The sequence below is a fragment of the Momordica charantia genome, assembly GCF_013281855.1.
Source record: "Momordica charantia cultivar OHB3-1 chromosome 4 unlocalized genomic scaffold, Mcharantia_2.0 BLBB01000004.1, whole genome shotgun sequence".
In the NCBI taxonomy this organism is placed as follows: domain Eukaryota; kingdom Viridiplantae; phylum Streptophyta; class Magnoliopsida; order Cucurbitales; family Cucurbitaceae; genus Momordica; species Momordica charantia.
In genome coordinates this window covers 11,586,760-11,606,307 of record NW_028275162.1, presented here as the reverse complement: position 1 = coordinate 11,606,307, position 19,548 = coordinate 11,586,760, and the positions used below count along the sequence as shown (strand labels likewise).

Sequence of the window (19,548 nt, the reverse complement as noted above, 5' to 3'; positions counted from 1 at the left end):
ACAATTAGCTCAGTACGCTCAAGAAAATCAAAGATTAAAGGAAACTGTTCAGGCGCTTTCAAGCAGTCTCGACAAAACCCAAAATGCTGCTGATGGGTTAATGCATGATTATGCCCATATCAAGGAACAATACAACCAAGTGGAGTATGAATTAGACCATGTGAGGTGCGATAACACATTGTTGTGTCATAATTCAGAACATGTATTCACCCAAGTCAGACAGGCAGCCTGTATGGCAGATGGTTTAGCTGAAGAGGCACGAGCTCTCACGTCTGCCATTGCCCCTACACAGCCGAATGGCAAAAGCACACTCAAGTTCTTGGGCAAACTTCGACGAGATCTAGAGCATTGGGGACAGTTTTATTGACACTCTGCTTTAATGTACTTTCAATTCATGATTTAAGCATTGGGGTTCAAATTTGGCATAATTGTTGTTTTCTTGTAATCTTCATTTATTTATTTATCCAATTTAAGTCACAAATTTATTTATTTATGGTTTTCTTTCTCTTTCTTTTTGTCTTCTATTTTTCTAAAAAACAAAAGGGATTGTTCAAGATAGCTCGCTCACTGGCACCACATCGCACTTACCGTACTAGACACAGGGCAAGATTAATGATGGAAGATCAAAAAGCCGAGCAGGAGAAAACAAGGAAAGATATTGAGGAGTTGCGAGAAAAGTTAGATGCCATCCTCCTCGCATTGGAAAAAGGCAAAGCGGCTGCAGATCTTGCTACATCTAGCAACCCCATCCGTGAGCCGCAAGAAACCCCGCCTTATCCACCTGGGTATGGTCCATCTCATAGGCTAGTGGCAGAGGGTTTCATGCCACAATATACAACGTACAACCCTCTGTATGACGTCCCGGTTGGTCAGTATCCTCATCCCTTTGTTAAGGGAGCTCAGCAAATCCCAACCAACATCATTTTTTGAGAGCTCGAGCAAATGATGTCACCCCCTACAATCGTTAACCTAGGTGGTCTCCTAGCCAAGACAGACTTAATCGGACAAAATGCCCCTAGTAACGAGACGTTCGAAGTTTTGGAGGAAAGATTAAAAGCAATAGAGGGGACAGACGTTTTTGGCAACATCGATGCCTCACAATTGTGTTTGGTGTCTGGATTAGTCATCCCTCCAAAATTCAAGGTGCCAGAGTTTGAGAAGTACGATGGTACTTCTTGTCCTAAGAATCATCTTATAATGTACTGTAGGAAGATGGCAGCGTACGTCCAAAATGACAAATTGTTGATACACTGCTTTCAAGATAGTTTATCTGGTCCGACCTATCGTTGGTACATGTAGTTAGATAACTCTTATGTTGGCTCGTGGAAGAATCTGGCCGACTCCTTCCTAAAACAATATACGCATAACATAGACATGGCTCCAAATCGCTTAGATTTATAGAGGATGGAGAAGAAGACTACAAAAAGCTTTAAAGAGTATGCTCAAAGGTGGAGGGACACAGCAGCTCAAGTCCAACCTCCTTTAACAGATATAGAGCTATCTGCCATGTTCATCAATACCCTAAGACATCCTTTCTATGATCGGATGATAGGAAGCGCTTCCATAAATTTCTCCGATGAGCCATTAGCCGTAAAGAAGGCAAGTCATTCCAAGAAGAAGGAAGGTGAGCTGCAAATGGTGGGAGCAGAACGACACTCTTGGAAACAACAACCGTACGGTCGGACACCGCGAGACACTCCGTAATATTACCCAATGTCATACGGGTATAATCAACCATTTGTGAATAATGCAACTTCACATTACTCCCCTTATGCCTCTCAAAATTTTGGACCCCCAGCCAGTCAAAATTTCCAACCTAGGGGTCAGCAGCATAATACATTCTATACTCAAGGGCAACAGACTAGTAGAGGGGCACGTAAACAGACCCAGTTTGACCCAATCCCCATGACTTATACTGAGCTTTTGCCTCAGTTATTTCAAAATAATCAGCTGGCACCTGTACCTATAGATCTGATCCAGCCTCCATCCCAAGATGTTATGATGCAAATGCTCGTTATGACTATCACGCAAGAGCTATAGGACATTCAACAGAGAACTGCACTACATTGAAATATAGAGTTCAAGCTTTGATCAAGGCAGGTTGGTTGAACTTTAAAAAAGAAAATGGGCCTGATGTAAGTAAGAATCTGCTGCCGAATCATCAGAATGTCCAAATAAATGCAATCGAATGCCAAGGGATAGAGTCGAAGAGTAAGGTTGCCGATATTACAACCCCTATGGAGGAACTATTTGAAATTCTCTTGGGCAGTGGATATGTATCAGTGGAGTACCTATGCCCAAACCTCAAGTATAAATGGTATGATGAAAGTATGACGTGCCCGTTCCACGCTGGGGCAAAAGGTCACTCCCTAGAGCAATGCAATCGTTTTCAAAAGAAAGTTCAAGAGTTGTTAGACTCAAAAGTCCTTACTGTTACAAAATCTTACCTAAAGAAAGGGATAAATGTCGTGGAGGATACCTCGGTTGCTGAGGGCTCAAGTGATTCTCTTAAGCCAAAACCTCTCACCATCTTTTACCGTGAAAAGCCAGATGCACCCAGCTGCAATCGGAAACCAATCACTATCACGGTTCCAGCTCTTCGAGTATAAAAGTTCGAAAGCAGTGCCTTGGAGATATGAGTGCAAGGTAACTGTAGGGCAAGAGGTATCATCTCCTTCACTCCCAGTTGACAATATCACTGGAGTAGGAGGTTTGACACGAACTGGGAGATGTTATACACCGGATAGCTTGCTAAAGCGTGTGAATGAACCCGCTAGTGAAAATAATAAAGAGAAAGCAAGTGAGAAGAAGAAGGAGAAGGTAAAGGAAGATAAGAAAGGGAAGACCATTCTCAATGATGATATTTATGATGAACTGGTGGAGGCAATTGTTGTAAAGGATGCAAGTCCTAAACAACCCGTGTCCGAGGAAGAGACTCAAGAGTTTCTAAAGCTAGTGAAGCAAAGTGAATACAAAGTTATTGAACAATTAGGTCGGACACCCGCAAAGATCTCTATATTATCTTTACTGTTATCCTCTGAAGCGCATCGGAATACACTGTTGGAGGCCTTGAAGCAAGCTTTCGTTTCACAAGACATCACAGTGGATAATTTAAGACGTTGTGGGGAATATAACGACATCTAGCTCCATCACTTTTACAGATGAGGAGATACCACCAGAGGGTACAGGACATACCAAAGCTCTCCACATCTCAGTTAAGTGTAAAAATTTCCTAATAGCAAAAGTCCTTGTGGACAATGGAGCTTCTTTAAACATAATGCCAAGATCCACGCTAGAAAAGTTACCGGTTGATATGTCTCATATGAGACCTAGTACTGTGATAGTAAGAGCTTTCGATGGAGCTCGCAGCGCTGTTGTTGGGGATATTGAGATCCCGATCAAGATAGGTCCTTGCACCTTTGACATAACATTTCAGGTTATGGACATTACATCAGCTTATAGTTTTTTGTTGGGGCAACCCTGGATACATTCGGCAGGGGCAGTTCCGTCTACTCTACATCAGAAAATTAAATTTGCAGTTAACCATAAGTTGGTGATCATATCGGGACAAGAAGACATTCTAGTCTCAAGGCTTGCTTCGATGCCATACGTTGAAGCAGCAGAAGAAGCTTTTGAGTCTTCATTTCAATCATTCGAGATTGCAAATGCTACAACTTTACATGGGAAGTTTCGAAGACCTAACCACGACTTTTAGAGGCCGCCTTTAAAGGAGACAACATGAGTTTAGACAAGCTGCTGAGGATGGCTAAAAACACAAGGAGGTTCGGGCTAGGGTATAAGCTAGATAGAGGTGACATCACTAGAGTGCAGAATCGTGAAAAAGCAAAACGTCTAGCAAATTTGAGAATAGGGAGCATGATAACCTAAAGATGATTGTTCCACCTCTCAGCCACTCCTTTAGAAGTGCCGGAATAATCCATCAGGAGTACGATGAGAGTTCTACAGTGGCAGCAGTGACAGAAGAAAGAGAGCAAGTCGGACCTTTTATCTTCCCGTGCCCAGACGGTTTCGAGCTGACCAATTGGAGCGTGTTAGAGCTACCGTCTTTTATAAATAATAAGTCAACGTAATTGTTTTTTTCCCTCATTTTCTTAATTAATAAATTAATTTTCTATTCCCCTATGTATTCTATCCAAACATATCATTTGTCTATAATTCTTCCACATCAATAAAGATTAATTCACTTTGTTTCTTTTCTTTGTTATTTCTCTAGGCCATTTTATTCATTTGTTTCCTTTTCCTTTCTTTTCTCCCTTATTATATCTTAAGCAGTAATACTGAGATTGAATGTGATAATGATTCGAAATACAAGTTCGATACACCTATATACAACGTCGAGTCTGGTGGGGAAATGGATGATGAGCCCTCTGCTGAGTTATTAAGAATGTTAGAAGAAGAAGAAAAGATGATGGGACCCCATGAAGAATTAACTGAGACAATTAACTTGGGATCACAAGCCGAAGCAAAAGAGGTTAAAATAGGCACTAATATGTCTTCAGAGAGTCGCTAAAAGTTGATAGAGTTACTTCATGAATATGCTGATGTTTTTGCTTGGTCCTATCAAGATATGCCTGGTTTAGATACAGACATCGTAGTGCACAAATTGCCGATCAACCCAGAGTTCAAGCCGGTGAGACAGAAGTTACTGAAGATGAGGCCGGATATGTTGATCAAGATAAAAGATGAAGTAAGGAAACAAACTGATGTAGGATTCCTTACAGTATCTAATTACCCTAAGTGGGTGGCAAACATTGTCCCTGTACCAAAGAAAAATGGACAAGTAAGAATGTGTGTGGATTATAGAGACTTGAATCGTGCAAGTCCAAAAGACAATTTTCCGCTTCCTCAACCTTCTCCTTTATGAATGGGTTCTCAAGCTACAATCAGATCAAGATGGCACCTGAGGATCGTGAAAAAACCACATTCATTACGCTATGGGGAACTTTCTGCTACAAAGTTATGCCATTTGGGCTAAAAAATGCTGGGACAACCTACCAACGTGCAATGGTTACTCTATTCCATGACTTGATGCATAAAGAAATTGAAGTTTACGTGGATGATATGATTGCCAAGTCAAAAGAGGGCGAGGAGCACACAACTATTTTAAAGAAGCTGTTTGATCGATTGAGGAAGTTCAAATTGAAACTTAATCCCAACAAATGCATATTTGGGGTAACCACTGGAAAACTCCTGGGTTTTGTAGCCAAGAAGGCATTAAAGTTGACCCGGATAAAGTCAAAGCAATCTTAGAGATGCCACCTCCACGAACGCAGAAAGAAGTCAGAGGATTTTTAGGGCGACTCAACTACATCGCAAGGTTCATATCTCACTTAACAGCAACTTGCGAACCCATCTTTAAATTGCTCCGCAAGAACAACGATGGGGTATGGAGTGAAGATTGTCAAGCAGCATTTGATAAGATTAAGCAGTATTTGCAAGACCCTCCAGTTCTTGTGCCACCAACTCCAGGACGACCCCTTATTTTATATCTCACAGTAACTGAAGACTCAATGGGATGTGTACTGGGGCAGTATGATGATTCAGGCAGGAAAGAACGTGCAATCTATTATTTAAGTAAGAAGTTCACCGATTGCGAGACTAGATACTCTCAAGTAGAAAAAACTTGTTGTGATCTAGCTTGGGCTGCTCGACGTCTAAGACAATACATGTTGTATTATACCACATGGCGCATTTCAAAGATGGACCCCATAAAGTACATTTTTGAAAAGTCGTCTCTCTCGGGTTGAATTGCAAGGTGGCAGGTTCTCTTGTCCGAATATGATATTGTTTATGTTACTCAAAAGGCCATTAAGGGGAGTGCTTTGGCCGACTACCTAGCTCAACAACCCATAAATGACTACGTACCGGTGAAGTTTGATTTTCCAGATGAATATATCTCCACCATAACCACAAGTGAGGAAGGTTTAGACCTACAAACTTGGACCATGATGTTTGATGGTGCCTTTAACGAGTTACGTCAAGGGATAGGGGCTATTTTGATATCACCCAAAGGGGAACTATACCCTCTTACCGCTAGATTATGTTTTGACTTCACACATAATATGATCGAGTATGAAGCATGCTTGATGGGCGTCCAAGCTGCTATTGATATGAAGGTTAAGAAACTTAAAGTTTTTGGGGATTCTATGCTAGTAATTCATCAACTAAGAGGAGAATGGGAAACAAGAGACGTTAAGTTGTTGCCTTATAAACAACTCATAACAGAATTGTCACAAGAATTTGATGAAATCTCATTTGATTATTTGCCAAGCGAAAATAATCAAGTAGCAGATGCATTGGCCACATTAGCGGTGATGTTCAATTTAGAACTCAACGAGGATGTCCGTCCGATTAAAGTTGAGAGGAGAGATGTCCCAGCTTCTTGTATGAGCATTGAGGAAGAACCCGACGGTAACCCCTGGTTTCATGACATCAAACAATATATAAAGAGTAAAGAATATCCACCAAATGCTTCAGAAAATGATAAGCGCACCCTTCGCAAGTTGGTAATGAAGTTTTTCTTAAATGGAGAGATACTGTACAAGAGGAACCATGACATGGTTTTCCTAAGGTGCATCGAAGGAAGAGAGGCCAATAGGATTATGGAGGAAATTCATGAAGGAGTTTGTGGCACTCATGCAAATGGGCACATGATGGCTAGACAAATTTTAAGAGCTGGCTATTACTAGCTTAATATAGAGACAGATTGTATTAAATATGCAAGAAAATGTCACAAATGTCAAATTTACTCGGACAAGACTCGTGCTCCTGCTTCTCATTTGCATACTTTGACAGCTCCTTGGCCTTTCTCTATGTGGGGCATGGATGTGATAGGACCTATCGAACCTAAAGCATCAAATGGGCATCGATTCATTTTGGTAGCCATAGATTATTTTACTAAGTGGGTAGAAGTAGCTTCTTACAGAGATGTGACGAAAGGAGTTGTAGTCAAATTCATCAAGAAAGAAATTATTTGTCGTTACGGTCTTCCTGAAAGCATAATTTCCGATAATGCAAAGAATTTGAACAACAATTGATGAGTGAGCTCTGTGAGCAGTTTAAGATCAAGCATCTCAACTCAACCTCTTATCGACCTAAGATGAATGGTGCAGTGGAAGCCGCCAACAAAAAAATAAAAAGAATAATTGAAAAGATGATTGTAACTTATAGAGACTGGCATGAAATGCTTCAATTTGCCTTACATGGTTACCGCACCTCAGTCCGTACTTCAACTGGGGCAACGCCATTTTCTTTAGTTTATGGTATGGAAGCTGTTTGTTCTCCCTGTTGAAGTATAAATTCCATCATTGAGAGTTATCATGGAACTTAAGTTACAAGAGGCTGAGTGGGTCCAAAGGCGTTATGAGCAGCTAAACTTTGTAGAAGAAAAGACGTTGACGGCATTATGCAGAGGACAACTTTATCAAAGAAGAATGATGAAAGCTTATGACAAGAAGGTGCGCCCAAGAAGGTTTAGAGAGGGAGATTTAGTTCTAAAAAGAATTCTCCTATTACAAAAAGAGGCAAATGGACCCCGAATTATGAAGGACCATTTGTGGTGAAAAATGCTTTCTCCGGAGGAGCACTAGTTCTGGCCAACATGGATGGTAGTGAATTTTTAAATCCAGTCAACTCAGATCATGTTCAAAAATATTATGCATAGTTTCTGATGTATTTCGAAAAATTTCACTTTGATCTCAGTATTATGCTTGAAAGGCAGTTTTGTGTATCTATTCTCTATTATAGCCTACATATTTGAACCACATCTTTGAGACGTGTGTCCCTTGTCATTTATAAAGTCTGGTCTCCATTCGTCTCTTTCTATATACGAAGGACGATAGCTTTTATATTCACGTCTCCAAGGCTATCTGTTACTCGAAATCAAACATAAGGGCACATGAAGCCTTAGGGACATTTTGTTCTCTGGAACATTGGGGCAAATACGACATTACAAAGTTATCAGGGCAAAGTCGTCGTCCCATTTGTTATGGTTACTCTTGATCCAGTTAAAAGGATTTTTGAAGGAAAGCGAAATGCGGTGATCGGCTATCTGAACAATCCCAAGTTTTTATAAAAGCAAGTGATTTCACTCTATTTTTGCATCCCAGACAAATTTTCCTGTTATCATCATGCATCAAACGCACATTTCATGCACCGTTTCATGCGTCATTTCATGCATTTGCCTTTGAGAAGTCTCCAAAAAGCCCTATGGCAGAGAATTTTATGACGACTCATTTTTGCTCAAGCAAGCTTGTTTAGTTTTTGTTGGTTAAATCGAACCCGATCAAAGATCGTGGTCGAAGCCTGTGTCAAGCCAGGTCCGTCAACTTTTAGTTTTCTATTGGTTAAATCGAACCCGATAGATCGTGGTCGAAGCCTGTGTCAAGCCAGGTCCGTCACTTTTTAGTTTTCTGTTGGTTAAATCAAACCCGATAGATCGTGGTCGATGCCTGTGTTAAGCCAGGTCCGTTGCCTTTTAGTTTTCTGTTGGTTAAATCGAACCCGAAATATCGTGGTCGAAGCTTGTGTCAAGCCAGGTCCGTCACTTTTTAGTTTTCTGTTGGTTAAATCGAACCCGATAGATCGTGGTCGAAGCCTGTGTCAAGCCAGGTCCGTCACTTTTTAGTTTTCTGTTCGTTAAATCGAACCTGATAGATCGTGATCGTAGCCTATGTCAAGCCAGGTCCGTTGCCTTTTAGTTTTCTGTTGGTTAAATCGAACCCGATAGATCGTGGTCGAAGCCTGTGTCAAGCCAGGTCCGTCACTTTTTAGTTTTCTGTTGGTTAAATAGAACCCGATAGATCGTGGTCAAAATCTGTGTCAAGCCAGGTCCGTTGCCTTTTAGTTTTCTATTGATTAAATCGAACCCGATAGATCGTGGTCAAAGCCTGTGTCAAGCCAGGTCCGTCACTTTTTAGTTTTCTGTTGGTTAAATCGAACCCGATAGATCGTGGTCGAAGCCTGTGTCAAGCCAGGTCTGTTGCTTTTTTTTTTCTCGCATTCCCAATACTCTGTCTTTTGCCTTTGTCTACCCTTTTTCTGCAAGAATACACAAAAGGGGGCAAGCTTTCGTTTTTAAAAAATTTTTATTACTGATTTATTTATTATTTTTTTATGTTTATTGATTTAGTTTAAAATAACATAATTTACTTATTATAAAATTTAATGTAAAGTTTTAATTAAATTAAATTAAGTTTTAAAATTAGATTTTATTTGAAAATAATTGGGTTTTTTTAAAATTGATTTTAAGATTAAAAAAAAGTTTTTTTTTCTCCCCTTTGATTTCTTCATTCATACGTGTATCCTCTCCCTTCTTTTTCTCCCTCTTTTTCTCTCTTCTCTTGCCCCTTTTTCTTTTTTATCGTTATTTTAAGGTGTATTTAAGGAGAGCTGCAGTGGGAGGAGGAGGCAGACAGAACACCAAGAAAAATTCACTTCCTTATTTCTCTCTACCATCACCTTCTCTTCTTCTTCACCCAGGCCGGCGACCCCGACGATACACCGACTGCACACGTCCCCCGGTGATCACATGTTCAGACAACCTGCACCACAGTAGTCCGGCGTAAAGCTCTATAATCCCGAAGGACAACAATAATATAACGAACAACTTATACAACCGACGCACGGATCACCGACCACCTGACTTCGACCTCGAGTGCTCCTTCACGGTTTCAGACCCGCGGGCACACTAAGAATTTACTCACTGCAGTACGTGGTATAGAAAAAAGTTGTTTTAGAAATGATTTGATTTTTTTTATTTGTTTTAAATAAGTTTGTTTTAAATTTGATATATATATATGTGTATATATATTAAAATAAATTTGTTTAAATATGATTTGATTATTTTTAAAATAAGTTTGTTTTAAATATGATTTGACTTTTTTTTAAAAAAAAAACAAGTTTGTTTTAAATATGATATTTTTTTTCTCTTTAAAACAAGTTTGTTTTAAATGTTTTTTTTTAGTTTTAAGGAAGTTTGTTAGAGGAATTTCCAATCTAAAACAAAATTATTTTATTTTATTTTATTATTTTTTTTAAACAATTTTTTTTAAATAAAGATTTGTATGATAAGAATTAAAACTAAGTTGTATCATGTGGTGTTGGCATAGTGGTAAGTTACTTAAGAGTAATTCACATGTCTTAGGTTCGAGTCTTTGATGTTGGCACATTGGTAAGAAATTCCTATATAGACTCTCATGTAACAATTTCAATTCTTGATGGGCCCTACTCTAAAATTACTTTTTTATCTACTAATTCTTCTTTTCTACTAAATAATTATTTCGAAAATCCCAATGACAGAAATTGGATCTTTCCAATATTCTCGAGGTGATAATTTGTTTTTCTAATGGTCTTTGCACCACTCATGCTTCTTGGTTCATATTTTATCGTAAAATATGAACCAACAAATTTGGGACATTTAAAAATCAAGCACAAAAATATTTTTCTTTTTGGACCAAAGTATAATAGGATAATTTTTGACAAAATATGGTACCGTTTTCGAACGGGTGTCGTAGGGTGCTAACAGCTTCCCTACGCTCAGTCGACTCCCGAACCAAAAATCTGTTTTCGCAGACCAAATTTTTAAAATAGGTGACCAATCACACCTCATAGATGATTGGTGGCGACTCCAAACCCTAATCTCGAAAGAGACCCGTCAGGGGATGATGTCGGCCGCTCCGCGTCGCAATGACGTTGCGACATCTGCCATCGCAGACTGAACTCGTCGAAGTAGGTTGTGTCAGAATGTCACTGTAATGTTGCTGCCATGAACATGAACTGTCGCCAGTCGGAATCTACAATGTCGTCGCCGGAGTCTAGGCGTCGATCGGAGGTTGCTGCACTGGTGGGAGTTAGATCGCCGAAGGTTGTAGCTGTGGGTGCCATTCGTGGAGATTATTGGAAGTGTGGGGATAGTAGGTGAGTTTGGGAGAGGACTTTGAGAACGGGAAAAAGGGAAGAAGAAAAAAGGAGGAAGAAGATGAATGGTAGAGAGAGAAAAGAAATCTAACAGAAAATAAAAAGAAAAAGAGAAAGTGAGTGTTTGAAAAGAGAAAGATTGAGGAAGAAGAGATGGGGAAGAAGATGAACAGTAGAGAGAGAGAAAGGAAAGAAAAAGGAAAATAAAAAACAAGTGGGTTTTTGAAGAGAAAGAATGAGGGTTTCCTAAAATGAAAACTGTTATAGATAACAAAAACGACTCGAAACAAGACAAGGTGTTGAAGCCTGAGATCATCGATTGGGGGAGACTGACCCGCGACGTAATGGGCCGGCCCAAAGAACGACCTAGCGCCGAGCCAGAGAACGAGGAAAGCGACCGGTAGAGAACTAACCGGGCCGAGAGGGCTCGGTTTCGACCCCTACTCGGTCCCAACCCCTTCTCGGTCCCGACCCTTGCTCGACCCATGGTCCAACCCAAGAATCTCCCACCTGTGATCTACGATCCCTCGGGCCCTGCAACGCTGAATTAGGGTTTGGCTACGAAGGTTCTGGAATCATCTTCACGGCCATAAGTAGCAGTGAGGTCCAACCCTGAATGGGGCAGGTAACTAATCCTTAGCTAACTATTTTCTCAACTCTCCCTCGCTAAATTAAGCATCGGAGCCTGTGTGACTGAGGTCACACCGGTTTAGTTCGGTTTGATTTTGCAGGTATCGGTTCCCTTATCGTTGAGTTTGGTGTGTGCGAGAAGAAGAACCGGAGGGTCAAAATCCACGCATCAACAATTGGCGTCGTCTGTGGGGACGATACAGTAAAGCAAGCTTCATCGAAGCGAAATCCTGATCTGAGGCGAAATTCCGATCCAAGGCATGTAGAGTGCAGCGGCTGACCATTCGGGCGAGGTAGGATTGAGCCCTGATCGTCGACTTGGTTCGAAAGCGACATGAATCCTGATGAGAGCCATCAGTGCTTCGGAAAGAAGAGCCTAAAAGAAGCGGTCGATCAATCGGGTGAGGCAAGATCGAGCCCTAATCATCAACTTAATCCGACCACCCTTGACGGGGGAAAACCAGCGTCAGGCCTGAATAAAGCGACAGACCTCTCGGGAGAGGCAAGGTCGAGCCCTGGTCATCGACTTAATCCGACCACCTTTGACAGGGGAGAACCAGTGACGAGAGGTGAGGCAAGGTCGAGCCCTGGTCATCGACTTAATTCGACCACCCTTTACAGGGGAGAACCAGCTGAGGAGGTAGAATCTGTCCCTCTGACAGTCGAAGATTGACGGGTCAACATCAGAACCAAGTTGGGGAATGAGGAAAGAGAAAGCCTTATAAACTTCCTCAGATGTAACGCCGATGTGTTCGCATGGTCGCCGGAGGACATGCCAGGAATCGATCGAGGATTCATGGTACATCGACTCAACGTCGACGAGAGCTGTAAGCCAGTGAAATAGAAGCGTCGCGCGTTCAACCAAGAAAGGAACGAGATTGTAGCTGAATAGGTGGAGGAGCTACTGAAAGCAGGCTTCATTCGGGAAGTACATTATCCCCAGTGGATATCCAACGTAGTGCTGGTAAAGAAGCCAAACGACAAATGGAGAATGTGCATCGACTTCACGGACCTAAATAAGGCCCGTCCAAAGGATTCTTTTCCTTTGCCTCGAATAAATCAACTGGTTGATGCCACTGCAGGACATGAAAGATTGAGTTTCATGGATGCCTACTCTGGATATAATCAGATCAAGATGCATGTACCGGATCAGGAGAAAACCTCTTTTGTCACGAGTCGAGGCTTGTATTGCTACACCGTGTGCCGTTCGGATTGAAGAATGTAGGTGGAACCTACCAACGAATGGTGAATCGGATGTTTGCAGCCTTAATCGGTAAAAATATGGAAGTCTACGTAGACGATATGCTAGTAAAGAGTCGAAAGAACGAGCGACACGAGGAGGATTTGGCAGGAGCATTCGACGTTTTGTGAAAGTACAAGATGAAGCTCAATCCCACCAAATGCAAGTTTGGAGTGACCTCAAGCAAGTTCCTGGGATTTTTAGTACACCAAAGGGGAATCGAAGCCAATATAGATAAGATCAAAGCTGTTATGGAGATGGATCCACCTAAAACTCTAAAGCAGCTGTAGAGACTCAATGGAAGGATAACAGCACTCAACAGATTCGTTAGCTGTTCAACTGACAAGTGCTTGCCATTCTTCAAAATCTTAAGGAAGAAAGGGCAATTTGAATGGACAAAGAAGTGTGAGGCTACCTTTAAGGAGCTAAAATAGTACCTGAGGGCAGCTCCACTCCTCTCAAAGCCAATCGTGGGTGATGAACTCTACTTATACTTGGTTGTATCCAACACTACAGTGAGTTCCGGGTTGATAAAGGAAGCAGATGGACGACAGTCTCCAATCTACTACACAAGCAAAGTAATGGTAGATGCAAAGCTTAGATACCCACAAATGGAGAAGCTGGCATTAGCACTGGTCACTTCAGCTCGGAGACTACGCTCATATTTCCAAGCTCACAGAATAATTGTCCTCACCAACTTTCCCTTACGGCAGATCTTGCAAAAGCCAGACACTTCTGGGCGACTGGTAAAGTGGGCTATAGAGCTAGCGAATACGACATTCACTATAAGCTAAGAATTGCCATGAGAGGGCAGGCTGTGGCAGACTTCATAGCAGAATTAACACCAACAGAACCTTAACTATATAGTATCGACCCACAATTGGTTGAAGAAGAGCAACCCTGGACACTCTACGTAGATGGGTCCTCAAATTTCCAAGGATGCGGGGCAGGACTCCTACTCTCCAAATAAAGAAAGATTCGAATATGCGCTGCAATTTAGCTTTCATGCATCCAACAACAAAGACGAGTATGAAGCTCTACTAGCAGGACTAAAAGTGCCCAGGTACGTTGGGGTCAGGAACATATTGATACTCAGTGATTCACAACTGATTGTAGGTTAAGTGAAAAGAGGAGTTCCAGGCTAGAGAACTCCGAATGGCAAAATACCTTTCACAAGTAAGAAACCAGCTCGGCCAGTTCTCGAAATATGAGATTCGACAAATTCCACGTGCTCAAAATATCAACGGCGATGCGTTAGCTCGACTATCTACAGCTTATGAAACCGACCTAGGTAGAACTGTACCGGTCGAGATTCTACCTAACCCAAGCATAGAAGCACATGAAGCAATGGATATCGACGAACAAGGGCAACCAGAATAAAACTGGAAGAGCCCTTTGATCAAATATTTGAGAGACGGGATCCTGCCCACTGAAAATATAAAGGTCCAGCAGCTACAACGACGAGCAGCCAGATATGTGCTTAAAGATGACAATCTGTACAAAAGAGGCTACTCGTTGGCACTTTTAAAATGTCTAAGACCCGACAAAGTTGACTACGTCATGAGAGAGATACATGAGGGTGTTTGTGGGAGCCATTCAGGAGCACGATCCCTAAGTCACAAAATAGTTCGACAAGGGTACTACTGGCCGACCATGCTGAATGGCACGAAGCAATTCACCAAAAAATGTGACAAATGCCAACGGTTTGCAACAGTACCTAGACAACCGCCAGAGCCTCTAACAAGCATAATGAGTCATTGGCCCTTTGCTCAGTGGGGAATAGACCTTATAGGGCCTCTCACACTAGGAAAGGGCCAGACCAAATTTGCAGTAGTGGCAGTCGACTATTTTACTAAATGGGCCAAAGCCAAAGCTCTAGCTACAATTACTGAGAAAAAGGTCACCGACTTCATCTGGAAGAACATAATTTGCCGCTTCGAAATACCCTACACCATTATCAGTGATAATGGGAAGCAGTTCGACAATGCCGCCTTTCGAGAATTTTGCAGGGAGTTGGGCATTAAGTACATCTGTTCCTCGCCAGCACATCCGCAGGTTAACGGGCATGTTGAAGCCGTCAATAAAACCATCAAAAGAACTCTGAAGACCAGATTAGAAAACCTCAAAGGGTTGTGGGTAGAGGAACTTCCCAACGCATTATGGGCCTACAGAACAACACCTTGTACTTCGACAGGAGAAACGCCATTTTCACTATCATTTGGCTCTAAAGCGGTAGTGCCAGTTGAAATTGGACTCCCCTCCTCAAGGGTAGAGCAGTTCAGTCTACCTGACAACAACGAATCCTTACAGCTCAAGCTCGACCTATTAGAAGCACATCGAGAAACAGCACGGCTACGAACGGCTGAATACAAAAATCGAATAGCTCGATACTACGACTCGAAGGTTAAGAAACGTGACTTTAAAGAAGGTGATCTGGTTTTAAGAAAGATTATGCCCAATACTAAAGATTCAACTAGCGGTGCGTTTGGGCCAAGATGGGAGGGCCCTTACAAAGTTACTAAAGCGGTGTGAATAGGCAGTTATGCTTTAGAAGACCAACGGGGAAGGCTTTACTACACCCATGGCACGCTCGACACCTCAAAAGATACTACCACTAGTTCGACATATTTCTGGACATTTTTATGTTTTTCCATTATTTGGACCAACTAAGGTTATTGTAACTAAATCTTCGACAGGACGATCTTCCTACTAATAAAGTATTTGACATTCGATGTGATACTTGAGTTTTTATGTTCATTCTGAAATAAATTTCTCAAGCAGGGGGCATCATATGAATATCTACATATCTACGACCAATCAAGAAACTCAAAATTGGGACGGACCTAGAAGCAGGCTGATAAGCTAAAAGCCAATCAGTGAAACCAGGGAAAAGAATCCCGAGGTGCTGAAAAAGGCATGCGTACAGGCCCAACAAGGTTAAAACAAAAAACAGGCAAGCCTAACCGATCAATGAAACCCACGGGTAGAAAATCATATGGAAAAAGCCAAAATAGGTTAAAAACCCGAGGGTGTTGATTTAACTTGGGGTAAAAAACCGGCAGAAGCCAAATGTGTTAGAAACCTAAAGTTGCCGACTAAACTTAGGATATAAAAGTCATTGGCAAAAGCCAAGTGGGTTAGAAACCCAAGAGTAAACCTTGAGGTATAAAATATGGGCAAAAGCCAAATAGGTTAGAAACCCAAAGGTATCGACATTAGTTCTGTTAAAGTTAGATCCCAAGGCCAAAAGTAAATGGTTTAAACTCAGACGAGAATAAAATCAGGCTTAGGAGACTTGATTGTGGTCAACGAAAATTGGAAAAAACTTCCAATTCATGAATAGCATCGACAAGCTCAAGGCACAAAAACAGTGGCAGGAACCAAGCACTAAAATCCAAAATTGGATCAAAAGCTTTTGGTAGAAGCTCTGTGCGTTAGAAACCTTCACATTATTAGCCACTGATATACAATGATCTCGTGGTAACGACAAACGACAAGTACTCTCAAAACAAAGATCTTGACACAATTATTCGTCTTCTGTTTTGAGAGTGTGGGCCATTGTTATAGAGAACAAAAACGATCCGAAACGGGATAAGGAGTTGAAGCCTGAGATCATCGATTGGGAGAGACCAACCCGCGACGTAACGGGCCGGCCCAAAGAACGACCTAGCGCCAAGGCAGAGAACGAGGAAAGCGACCGGCGGAGAACTAACCAGGCCGAGAGGGCTCGGTTCCGACCCCTGCTCGATCCCGACCCCTTCTCGATCCCAACCCCTGCTCGGCCCACGACCCAACCCGAGAATCTCCCGCCTGCGATCTACGATCCCTCGGGCCCTGCAACGCTCAATTAGGGTTTGGCTACGAAGGTTCTGGAATCATCTTCATGGTTATAAGTAGCAGTGAGGTTCAACCCTGAAGGGGGCAGGTAACTAATCCTAAGCTAACTATTTTCTCAACTCTCCCTCGTTAACTTAAGCATCGGAGCCCGTGTGACTGAGGTCACACCAGTTTTGATCGGTTTGATTTTGTAGGTATCGGTTCCCTTATCATCGAGTTTGGTGTGTGCGAGAAGAAGAGTCGGAGGGTCAAAATCCACGCATCAACAAAAACAAAGAGAAATCTTTCTTACTCCTCATGATCTCCATCTTGCTTTATCTCTTTGTGTCTTCGTCTGCTCCGTGCACATCCCTCTTAAATACCCAAAATTGATAAAGGTAATGTGGCGTGAGTCAAGTAAAACCGGAGAGGAAAAAAAGGAAAGAGAAAGGAAGGGAATGACATATGTGAAACATATGACGAAGAAAAAAGAAAAAAGAAAAATCTGTTAAATAAATTCGAATTCTCTCTTTTAACAAAATCCTTTTAATAAAATCAAATTTTATTTAAACAAAAGATTTTTAAAATTCCAATAAAATCTAACCCTCTTTTTTAATTTAAGTTAATTGAAACTTTATCTTAAAACTAATAATAAAGTAAAATGATGTTTTTTTAACCAAAATCATTAAAATCAAACTTAATTAAAATAAATAAATTAAGCCGGACCAAATACGGTGTCTACATGAGTGCTAACTTGTTGTTGCAGGTTTTCTTATCTTGGAGTGTTCTCGAAGATTTATTGTTACTATCGATATTTTTTCGGTACGAACAAAGACGATGAATTTAAATTTTTTATTTTTATTTTTTTAGTACAACATATGAGGTGAAGATTCAGACTCGGTCAAATATAGGTATCTTAACCAAGCTAATATTGCAAAGATTTAGATATTTTCTAAATCAACAAATAATAAATTTGTTTTGTTTTGTTTTTTCATTTAACCTTTATAAATAGTTTGGAAAGAAAATATTAGAATATGTTATGCATTTAAATTTTTTATTTTTAGAAAAATAAAATAATTAAATTGTTATGCATAATTTAATTATATACGTAAAAAAATTATATGAATAAAAGTAAAACTGCAACCTCAATCTTTAATTTTTAACCATGGATTTGGTTTTCATAAAATTAAACTTTAAATTTGAATAGATTATTAAAAGAAAAAAATGAGTTGTGATTTCACAATACCATTACATCATCTGGTATTTCTTTTTTTTTTTTAACCCCTTCTTTTTATTTTTTTAAAGGTAGGAGAGATCCTCTCATTTTTCAAGAGTCATGGTCAATCACTAATCCCTATTTACTCCTCTCCACTCTGCACAAAATAACTTTTTTTTTCAGCTATTTCCCATATTTAGCATCTCCTTTATGCATCATATTTATTATATATATTTTTCTAATCAAGAAAATGCACCAACATGGAATGCACTCATAAATTAGCATTAAAAGATTTCTATTATTTATAAAATTTATATTAAAAATTTGTAAATAAGGATCAAATTGCTCACCTTTTTAAAGTAAATTAATCAAAATAATATTTTTAAAGTATACGAAAACTTGTATGAATTTTGATGTTTCAAAAAATTTACAAATCATAATAATTAATAAGGATATCACTTTTTTTAGTAATATTTATTGTGTATATCGCATTAGTCACAAGAAGAGTGAGCTAAAATTTGTTCATAATCCTAGTTCTTTGAATGTGCAAATTGTTTTATTGGCAAGTGTGCCATTTTTTATCATTTCTATATCCTTTGGGACAATTATTTTCTTTCGTGGGCTGTGATAGTGATACGTGGTCACCACTCTTCTAATGTATCTCTTAGTGGTCTTATTTCTATTTAATACAATGTTTCTTTATTTCCAAAAGAAAAAGAAAAAGTTACTTGATGGGTATGCATACTCATACAATACGTAATAATAAGGGTGGATGAGACATAAAAGCTTTATTTTCCTACTTTAAAATAAGTCCTTTTTGTTTCAAATTAATTTTATCACTCATGTGACAACCTCCGTTTTGTAGCATGAATTCTTCCCACCAAAACCAGCTCTAGCTGTAACTACCATTATAAAACTTCAAAATAGGTGGATAATTAAAAAAATATATCATAATCAAACTTTAATATATTTCTTTTGAAGGTATGTAATAAAAAAAGTAGAATATATATGGTACATGCCAAATAAGGGATTGTGCAAAGGAAATAGGAGTAAATAGGAGTTGGTGGGGGAAGAGGAGTGAATAAGGGTTGGTGGTTGAGACTACTATTAAAGCAATGAAGACTCTAGTTGTACTGTGCCATCAAGTTAATGGATGCAAGGTAGCACAATTATCCATTCAATTAATAATTATGCTAAATATGAAAATTATCTACAATGATGGAAATAATTTTCAATACAAAGTTTGTGTATTAAAACTCATAAAACAAAATTTGAAATTCTTCCAACTATAAATTAATTGGCATGACACCTTACAAATACATCCCATTAAATAGTTTTAACTATGAAAGACTAAATATAAATATAACTTAAAAGTTCAATAATATAATTCAAACACTTTAATATTCAATGACCAAATAGAAATAAACAAAACACTCAAAACTCAAGAGCATAAATCTATAATTTTATAAAAAGAAAAAAAAATCCAGACGTACATTTCTCCCATTTATAAGTATTGAAATATATTACTAAAAAATTATTAAAAAAAATAAATATAAACAACTATGAACTTGAAATCTCAATGGTAGTTTATTTTGAGGAGATGCTGTCGAGAGGAACACGACATGTCAAGGAAGCTCTCATCCAATATCATATCCTTTATGTACTATATTTATTATATATTTTTTTTAATCAAGAAAATACACAACGT

At 39.7% G+C, this 19,548-nt stretch overlaps 1 pseudogene; it reads left to right on the top strand.

The window, feature by feature from the left end:
• Positions 1 to 615: 615 nt before the first annotated feature.
• LOC111023705 (uncharacterized) lies at positions 616 to 7,728 on the top strand (annotated as a pseudogene).
• Positions 7,729 to 19,548: the final 11,820 nt, after the last annotated feature.